We start from the raw sequence: 10,361 nt of genomic DNA, 5'->3' as shown, positions 1-10,361 counted from the left end.
GTTTTCAGTCCATTGCGTTTTAGAAATAACACTTTCTTTTGTGTTTTTAGGCCATTGCGTTTTAGAAATAAGACATTTCTTTGTGTTTTTGGTGCATTGCGTTTTAGAAAAAAGTCATTTTTTACGTTTTTTGTCCATTGCTTTTTACGCAACTGGGTTTTCGAAAAAAAATTCGAAAATATAGCAATAGTATACTCGTTTTAAAGATAAAAAAACGCTCCATTTTTTGGTGCATATTTTATAAAAAAATAATGTTGTATGAAAAAGTAATTAACGTTTAAAAAATGGGGGGGGGGGGAATTGGAGGAGAGATAAACTATTGTCCTGAATTGACTAGAATGCCCTTACACAAACCCACGCGCCTCTTTTTTCTCTTCAATTTCACTCATTAATCTTAGCCCTTGATTAAATCAACTGATGGTCAAGATTACTTCCTAGCCATCCTAGCCAAAAAAAACTTCCTATTATATCCTAACCCTACTAGAGTATACTCAAACTAACATATTGATGGTTTATGTTTATTTTTTGTCACTAACATATTGATGATTTATGTTTATTTTTTGTCATGTTTTAGATAATTTGTGTTTATATAATTAGTTTATGGGTGAGAATCGTTTTAGAACCATAAATATTTGCAGAACTTGCAAAACTCTTTACAACCATTCATTTTACTTTATAGAGTGAATTGCAAGTTTTGTTCTTTATCTATATACCACATTTCAGGTGGTGTTTTTCGTCTTTAAAATTGACGAGTTTTGTACTTAATGTTTCTAAATGCTACACGTTATGTCCTTTAGCCATAACCCAGTTAGATTTTTTTTTTTTGTTAAATTTGGTCATATGACTTGCATGTGATGGCATATTTGTCTTTATACAATTACAAAGACTATTGTGTAAATATTTAATATCTAGGACTAGTGTGAGGTTCATTGGGGAACACTAAAAAAGTGGGGAACAGTGGGGAACCGACTCAACCGAACTCCGATTGGACTCATTCCAGCGGCGTTGGAACCGGCTCGTCGAACCCTAACTAGGATCTCTTAACCCTAAACCCTAAATCATAACCCCTAAACCGCTGGAATGAGTACAATCGGAGTTCGTTTGAGTCGGCTCCCCGTTGTTCCCCACTTTTTTAGTGTTCCGCAATGGACCTTCCCCTCTAGGACTATTGTATAAAAAATATATAAGTATATATATACACACCATATAAATATGTTTTCTCTCTCTCCCCTCTCTCTCTAACCAACGATGGTGGTTGCAGATCTGATGGTTGGTGGCGGTTGTTGGTGGAAGGTGATGGTTGGTTCACTCTGATTTGTTCGTGGTTGATGGGGTGGATGGTGACGGGATTGTTCGAAATCGTGAAAGGGGTTTTCGTGTGTTGGATGGTGGCAGGTGGAGCAGCAGTTTGATTTGTTGTGTTTTATTTGATGGTGGAAGGGGCGGTAGTAGGCGGTGATGATTTTGTTTTGACCCAACCACCGTCGTCTTCTGCAATTGTATCTAATCTGAATCATGCTTTTGTCAATTAAATTGGTCTTAATTATAACATATGTTTTTCCCCAGTTAAATTCGAATCAGGAGTGTTAGGATTTGGTGGATGAGGTGCCCCACTTGTAGTGGATGATGTGTCTCACTTGTAATTCTTGTTTCTTTAATTAAGATGAAGTTTTTTAAAATTGTTCAAAATCCGTTAATTTTAATCCCTATAAAGGTAAATGACAAAATTGTCCTCACATGCAAGTCACATGACTAGATTTAATAGAAAAATCTAACTGAGTTAGGGCTAAAGGACATTTATATATGCATGTCTTGATATAAACACATTTATATATACTAGCAGGATGTCTGCGCGATGCGGCGAAAGCGAAACATTGCATTGCGATACTTGTTTTCGGTACTTTTCTTATTTATATAATGTTTATTTTAGCATTATTGTGATAGATATATATCAAAAGAGAAGTAATCGGCTAATCCATTCCATTGTGATGTGCATGGTTCAGTCGGTTCGGTTATTATCCTCAACTGTCACACCCCAACCGATGGCGGAATCATCGGGGCATGGCACTGAGCGAAACAGATTGTCCAGAAGTTTCCATAACAATTATCATTACTATTCAGTTTATATAATACGTCCCATACCGTAACTCAAATAGCAAACAAATTATTACAGATAAAATCTAGTCAAATATTCTGTTCCGACAACTCAGATTTAAATATAAAAATTGTTCAACTGCTTCTAGAGACTCAATCTGCAAGATCTATAGACAACTATGCTTTAGACGCTTATTCTAAGCTCGCCTTCCTAGCAGATAAGCATCCTAATTGCCTGTCACATACGTTAAAATAAAGTCAATACATAAAATGTAAAGGTGAGCATACAAGTTTAATAATAGCATATAGAGCTCGAAATAGTTTACGCATAACCAGCACGTACACAGAGGAAAACGAAGCATGTTAATTATCGACATGGATCTATCGATACCAATGACTGCGGGTTGACTGCTCGAGGCAGTTCGCAATACATGATTACCACCGTAATCCATGCAAGTAATTGTCCTTAACAACCCCCGTGTGAACGGGTGATGAGTCCAAACTATAGTACTATCGTCGTTAAGGCAGGTAGACAGCATTCCACGTGTAAACATAACCACAAGCATTCATTTAGTCACGTAATACATGCGGTAAAGGTTAGCATTTAAAGTAATTGAGTAGTGTGTTCGATTGTGATTTAGAATAAGTAACGTATGTAACACCCAAAAGTGCTAAAGCAAAAAGGGTTCGAGTATACTCACAGTGTTTGATGGATTGAAGGGAGCACTTGAGAGTAGGGTTAGCCTGAATAGTTCGATAGCATAACGATAAGCAACGCGTAAAACGGAAAACAAGTGTTGGAGGGTTGGACAACTGGTCGATCGGACGGTAGTCCGATCGGATGGCTGACTGTTCGGTTTGTAGTCCGTTCGGACAGCTGTCCGGTCGGTCGGTAGGCTGATCGGATGGCTGTTCGAGTGGATTGTTTCTTCCTTTGAGAAGGATGTGTTTATGTATGATGGTTTGACTTTTGAAGTTTTCGTTGTAGCATTTGAAAACATTGAAGTATCTTTACCTATCAGGTCGGTCGCTTGGACGGTTGTTCGATCGGTCGGCAGCCGGATTGGTTAGGTACTTCTAGCAAGACAAGTTCTCAGCAGGGTGTCACCTGATCGGACGGCTGTTCGATCGGGTGGCACTCCCAGTGCATTGAACATGTTGAAAATCGACTAAGTGTTGAAGTATAGTATCTCATGATCTGAAGAGTAATCCGATCGGACGGTAGTCCGATCGAACAGCTGTTCGTTCAATACTAGTTCTTCAAAAATTGATTAAGTGTGGGGCCATGTGTTAGCCGATCGGCTGGCCGGTCGATTGGCTGACTGTCCGATCGGCTGGCTGTCCATTCGGACAACAGTCCGATCGGTCAGCATCATGACCTGATCAGCCTGTTCGTCTAACCCTTGGCTGTTCTGATTGTTTGTCGTTGTATCGAGGTGTTTTGACCACAAGTTGAACCATAGAACCCTCGTCCTTACTTGTTCCTCCTGATCGGACAGGAATCACCCAAATCCGGCCGGTGAACTGTTCGGAATGAAGTTTAACGTTTAACCTGAAATCGGTGAACCTCGTGGATAGAATCCGGATCTTGAGTCACGCAACCACCGGAATGATTTACAAGTCGGCACAAGTTCCGTTTCTATCGGTTTTTGAAGGCATTGAGTGTTAAAAAGTTGAAAGAAAGTTGGAAAACCATCTTTCAATCCTTTTTACCGTGTAAATGTTTAGATCTATGAAAGATCCTTATTTGTTTATGTGGAAATCAGCTAAATCTAAGTGATTCTTGGTGGATTGAAGCCAAACATGAAGTTCTTCAAGAACACCATGATGACATCATCCTAGAACACTTGAATCTTGATGATTTCACGGTTAGAAATCAAGATTTGAAAGATAGAAAGGTGTAGGAGTGCGTGTAGATCAAGAAAGTACAATATTTAGGATGAAATCTTACCGGAATCGAGAGAGATCTGAGAAAAAGAGGGGAGCACGAGCTGGTCGGTCAGAGGTTTCCAAAAGTAGAAAGTGTGAGAGTGACAAGGGGTATTTATAGGATGCCATAAGAGGAAAGTGCTGGCCGATCGGCCAGGCAGCTCGATCGGACCGCCTGTCCGATCGGACAGCAGTCCGATCAGCGAGCTGTTCGATCGGCTGGTAGCCTGATCGTTCAGCTGCACGATTCGAATGTTCAGTGCGTCGATTTTTGATATTTCGATCTTGATTGAGGATGATGCGAGTACGATAGAGTTCCCTATTCAAATTACTTCTAATCCCAACCACTATATCTAACATACATTCATCTATATCTCGCGCTATCTCTTCTCCACCAATTATCATGATTCGATTTCGATTGAGTTTGATTGAGTTTCGATTTTCGAGTCGAGTTTCGATTGATTACCACACACATCATAAAGCAAACACGCACAAGTAACACATAAGGCACACACACACATATTAACACCAAAATTCACGTAATTCAAGTCTCGAGTTCGATGATGATTAGACTAGCTCGATTATTGATTAATTGACTTTATCGCATTGTTACTTCCTACTATTCACAGTCGTAAAGTGATTCGCATTGATAAATAAACTTCGATTAATTCGATTGTAATTAATTACTCCACATAATACAACTAACGTATAAACATAAAAAAATAGACTAACTACAGTCAAAGAAGTCAACCAGGGATTGAGCAAGGAGAGACAAATCTCATTTAGCGATCTTTTCCTCCTTTGAATTCAATCTTTGACTTTTACTTTGACTTTGACTTTCGGTAACACGTGGTGTTACAGCCTCCCCTTGTTTAGGGAATTTCGTCCCGAAATTAGGCTGAAGCTGCACAACACCGTGAATCACCTTTTGCTACTTTCTCTCTCTAGACTTTCACTTAAACAACTGCGGGTACTTTGCCTTCATGTCGTTTTCAAGTTCCCAAGTGAACTCTGCGCCTCGTTTGCCTTCCCATCGGACTTTCACGATAGGAATGCGCGAGCGTCTGAGCTGCTTGGTTTGGTGATCCATGATTTCAACAGGCTTCTCCACGAAGTGTAGCGTTTCGTTTATTTGAAGGTCGTCGAGAGGTACAATTAGATCATGCTCAGCCAGGCACTTTCGGAGGTTTGACACATGGAAGGTCGGGTGGACGTTACTAAGTTCCTCCGGTAGTTTGAGTCTGTAGGCGACTTTTCCGATCCTTTCCAGAATCTTAAAAGGTCCAACATATCGAGGCGCTAGTTTCCCTTTTTTGCCGAATCTGACCACACCCTTCCAAGGTGATACCTTTAGGAGTACGTAGTCGCCAACGTCAAATTCAAGGGGCTTGCGTCTTCTATCGGCGTAACTTTTCTGTGTACTTCGAGCTTTTAACAAGTTATCTCGAATTTGGAGGACTTTGTCAGTTATTTCTTGCAGTAGCTCAGGACCGGTTAATTGCGAGTGACCGATCTCGTGCCACACAATAGGCGATCGACATCTTCTTCCATATAAGGCCTCGAATGGTGCCATCTGGATGCTGGTATGATAGCTGTTATTGTACGAGATTTCGACTAACGGCAGGTATTTGTTCCAATTACCACCGAAGTCTATGACACACGCACGGAGCATGTCTTCAAGAGTACGGATTGTTCTTTCAGTCTGTCCGTCGGTTTGGGGATGGAATGCAGTACTTAAGTTGAGCGACGTACCAAGAGCTGCTTGAAATGTTTCCCACAATCGCGAGGTAAACCGAGCATCACGGTCAGAGATGATGTCACGAGGCGTACCATGATTACAAATGATCTCGTCGGTGTAGATTCGGGCTAATCGTTCTACCTTGTAGTCTTCCCGTATAGGCAAAAAGTGGGCTGATTTGGTCAAACGATCAACGACAACCCAAATGCTATCGTGACCTGATGACGTGGGCGGAAACTTCGTTATGAAATCCATAGCTATACTCTCCCACTTCCATATAGGAATTGGCGGTTGTTCGAGTAAGCCAGAGGGCCTTTGATGTTCAGCCTTGACTCTTGCACAAGTCAGGCATCTTCGACATAGAGAGCGATATCCCTTTTCATGCCCGGCCACCAGTACTTGTAGCGAAGATCCTGGTACATTTTATCGGCACCGGGATGAATAGAATACCGGGATTTGTGGGCTTCGTCATTTAAAATCTTTCGCAATTCGGTCCGTTTAGGGATCCAAATTCGGTCCAGAAAATAGAAGATCCCATTCGATTTGCTTAGAAGCTGAGCTCCATCGTGATAGATTCTCTCTTTCTTCAAGGTGCATTCATTAAAAAAAGCATGTTGGGCTTCGCGGATGAGGGTTTCGAGATCGTGTTGGGCTTGGGTATTACGAATGCTGAGCAAATAACTCCATCTGCTGAGCGCGTCGGCAACGACATTTTCCTTGCCTGGGTGATAACGAATCTCACAGTCGTAATCGTTGAGAAGTTCTACCCATTGGCGTTGACGCATATTAAGTTCCTTCTGATCAAAGATATGTTGCAGACTCCTATGATCGGTGAAGATCGTACACTTGGTACCATACAGATAGTGTCGCCAAATCTTTAATGCAAAAACAACCGCGCCTAGCTTGAGATCATGGGTTGTATAATTCTTCTCGTGGGTTTTGAGCTGTCGAGAAGCATAAGCTATAACCTTGTCCCGTTGCATGAGAACACAACCAAGACCAAGGTTGGAAGCATCACAATAGACAATGAAACCGTCGTTCCCATTGGGCAACGTGAGAACAGGAGCATTACAAAGCTTGTGCTTGAGGGTTTGGAAAGCAGACTCTTGTTCAGTACCCCAAACAAAAGATCTGTCTTTATGCGTAAGAGCGGTAAGAGGCACAACGATCTTGGAGAATCCTTCGATAAATCATCGATAATAGCCCGCTAATCCGAGAAAAGAACGGAATTCAGATGGGTTCTTTGGCGTAATCCAGCTCTTAACTGCTTGAATCTTCGTAGGATCGACATGGATACCTTGACTATTCACGATGTGACCCAGAAACTGAACCTCTTCTAACCAGAATTCGCACTTGGAGAACTTGGCGTAGAGTCCATTCCCCTGGAGTAACTCGAGAACCAAACGTAGATGTTGCGCGTGTTCGGCTTTCGACTTGGAATAGATCAAGACATCGTCGATGAATATGATGACAAAACGGTCGAGGTAAGGCTTACATACACGATTCATCAGATCCATGAAAACCGTGGGTGCGTTGGTTAAACCAAAAGGCATAACAACGAACTCATAGTGGCCGTAATGAGTGCGAAAGGCGGTTTTAGGTATATCTTCTTCTTGAATGCGTAACTGATGATAGCCTGAGCATAGATCGATCTTCGAGAAACACGTAGCACCTTGCAGTTGATCAAACAAATCGTCGATGCGAGGTAGGGGATAGCGGTTCTTGATGGTTAACTTATTTAATTCCCGGTAATCGATACACATCCTGAACGACCCATCCTTCTTTTTAACGAAGAGGACTGGTGCGCCCCAGGGAGAGGTGCTCGGGCGAATAAAGCCTTTTTCAAGTAATTCCTGGAGTTGGTTCGAGAGTTCCCGCATTTCGGATGGTGCGAGTCGATAAGGGGCTTTGGCTACGGGGTTAGCTCCAGGAATGAGGTCGATACGGAAGTCGATATCACGACTTGGCGGTAGTCCAGGAAGATCATCAGGGAATACCTGAGGAAATTCACGGACCACAGGGACGTCTTTAACTTCTTCCTTCCTTTTCTTTTCCTTCCCCGCTACTACGATGTTGGCCAAGAAAGCTCTGTATTCCTTGCGGAGATACTTGCTAGCTTGGACACACGACATGAGCTTGAGACCTTTCGAAGCAGTTTCACCATATACACAAAATAGATCACCATTCGCGAGCGAGAATCGAATCATCTTGTCGAAGCACACAACTTCAGCATGGTTTTCGCGAAGAAAGTCCATGCCTACTATGACGTCAAAACTTCCAAGCTGCATCGGAATAAGGTCGATTGGGAAGATGTGATTGTTGAGCTCGAGGGTACAATCACGAAGAACAGAATTAACGGCGACAGTTCTTCCAGTAGCAACTTCAACTTCGAATGACGAGGGGAGATAAGAGCGTTTACGAGTAAGGAGCTTCTCGAATTCAAATGACACAAAGCAGTTATCGGCTCCAGTATCAAATAAACACAATGCATAAATACCATTCACAAGGAACGTACCATTAACCACGTTGTTGTCAGTCTGGGCTTGACGAGCATTGATGTTGAAGGTTCTGGAGTGTGCTGCTTGTTGTTGCTGCTGCTGAGGCTGTTGCTGGGTCTCTTGCTTCACAACCCTGTTCGGGCACATGTTTGCAAAGTGGTTAGGGTCACCACATGCAAATCAGACTCGAGCATTGATCGCGGGTGCCTGAGCTGCTTGTTGGCCTTGCGGGGCTGGTAGTAGAACTTGATGAGCAGTGGCAGGAGCTGCGGTGTTACGGGGACCATAGCGACAGTTGGCAGTGAAATGACCGTATAAATTGCAATGAGCGCAGAAACGACAGGCAAGACCCACCGGATGATGATATGAGCATGTCGGGCAGAGCGGGTGGGGACCTGTGTAAGCACGCTTCGCTGGCGGTGCTTGAGTAACTGGTGCTGGTCGATGATGAGACTGCTGCTGAGTCGGTACGACTTGCAGAGGAGCAGCAGTGGTAGTGACAACACAGTTCTTGTTGCTGGAGCTGTTGTTGTAGTTGTTGTGCTTCTTCTTGCGGCGTGATGACTTGGATGGTTGAACAGTGGCGGTTTTGGCAGGCGATGCAGTGGTAGCTTGATGCAGAGACTTGGAGGGCTTATCCCAGAAACCAGCTTTTACTCGCTTGTCGTTGATCTCGGCGGCAAGCAAGTAAGTCTCTTCAATTGATGAGGTTTTTGCGGCGTGAACAAAATCGGCAACATAATCGGGTAGAGCTCGAATGTACTTCTTGATGGCCATGTCTGATGTCTTGACTTGATCGGGACAGATGATGCTGAGCTGTTTAAAGCGAGCAGTCAGGGCAACGCTATCTCCATCCTTCTGCTTAGTGTTCCAAAACTCGTCCTCCAGCTTTTGGCGTTCATGGGGAGGGCAGAATTCGTCTATCAAAATGGCTTTCAGCTCTTCCCAAGTCAGCTCATAAGCTGCATCATTCCTGCGTTTGTTTCGCTCGGCCGTCCACCAGTCTACTGCTCGGGACTGGAAGACGCCGGTTGCGTTTAGGGTACGAAGATTTTCTGGACAGCCGCTTTGGCGCAGCGTGACTTCGATGGAATCAAACCATTGAAACATAGATGTGGGGCCATCTTCTCCGGTGAATTCCTTTGGTCCGCATGCCTTGAACTGTTTGAAGCTGAAAATAGTTTTGGCAGCATCTTTGGGAGCTTCAGTTCTCGACTCCTCAGATGATTTGCTGACGTTTTCGTAGACATCGCTCACAGCTTTTGCTACATGTTTAGCGATGATAGCAGCAAGACGTCTGTCTCTCTTTTCTTGGCGAGTAAGTGGGGTTCGGTGTCCGGATGACGACATGGTTTGCAACAGACATCGTCGTAGGTCTCAGACACATCATAATCGAATCTCTCCTCACACGTCTACTACTTACTAAAGCTCGGGAACACGTCGTAGCACGTATCACATAAACACATAGGCACATAATCACAGATTCACATAGTCACAGAAGCACATAAGCACGTAGAGCACAGAATCACAGAGGCACATAATATTCTTATCAGTACACAAAAACAGTCAGAATACAGAAACCTATCATTCAAAGCTCGCGTGTCGTTCGTATATATCGGTCGTGTATAGCATATCGAGTATAGTATAAGCGTATATCATAGCATAATGTAGTCTAGTTTTGCAGCGACTTGTTAGCGTATTGAGATAGAAGAGTAATGCGAGTCGTGTGTGTCGATCAAAGGGATAGCAAAATCGAATAATTCCACACAAAAAAAATTAAACACATAAACAGATAAATTCACATAAAACACATAAAATCGACAAATTATCAGAGTGGCGCAGTGGAAGCGTGGTGGGCCCATAACCCACAGGTCCCAGGATCGAAACCTGGCTCTGATACCAATCTGTCACACCCCAACCGATGGCGGAATCATCGGGGCATGGCACTGAGCGAAACAGATTGTCCAGAAGTTTCCATAACAATTATCATTACTATTCAATTTATATAATACGTCCCATACCGTACCTCAAATAGCAAACAAATTATTACAGATAAAATCTAGTCAAATATTCTGTTCCTACAACTCAGATTTAAATATAAA

At 42.9% G+C, this 10,361-nt stretch overlaps 1 non-coding gene across 1 annotated transcript; it reads left to right on the top strand.

Annotated features, from left to right (window-relative positions):
• The first annotated feature begins 10,086 nt into the window (after window positions 1-10,086).
• Window positions 10,087-10,158, top strand: TRNAM-CAU. The gene has a single exon. It is a non-coding gene; the product is annotated as a tRNA-Met (tRNA).
• Window positions 10,159-10,361: the final 203 nt, after the last annotated feature.

Source organism: Helianthus annuus, chromosome 16, assembly GCF_002127325.2.
Source record: "Helianthus annuus cultivar XRQ/B chromosome 16, HanXRQr2.0-SUNRISE, whole genome shotgun sequence".
In the NCBI taxonomy this organism is placed as follows: Eukaryota; Viridiplantae; Streptophyta; class Magnoliopsida; order Asterales; family Asteraceae; genus Helianthus; species Helianthus annuus.
Note: the sequence above shows the minus strand (reverse complement) of the source record. Positions and strands in the feature narration are given on the sequence as shown.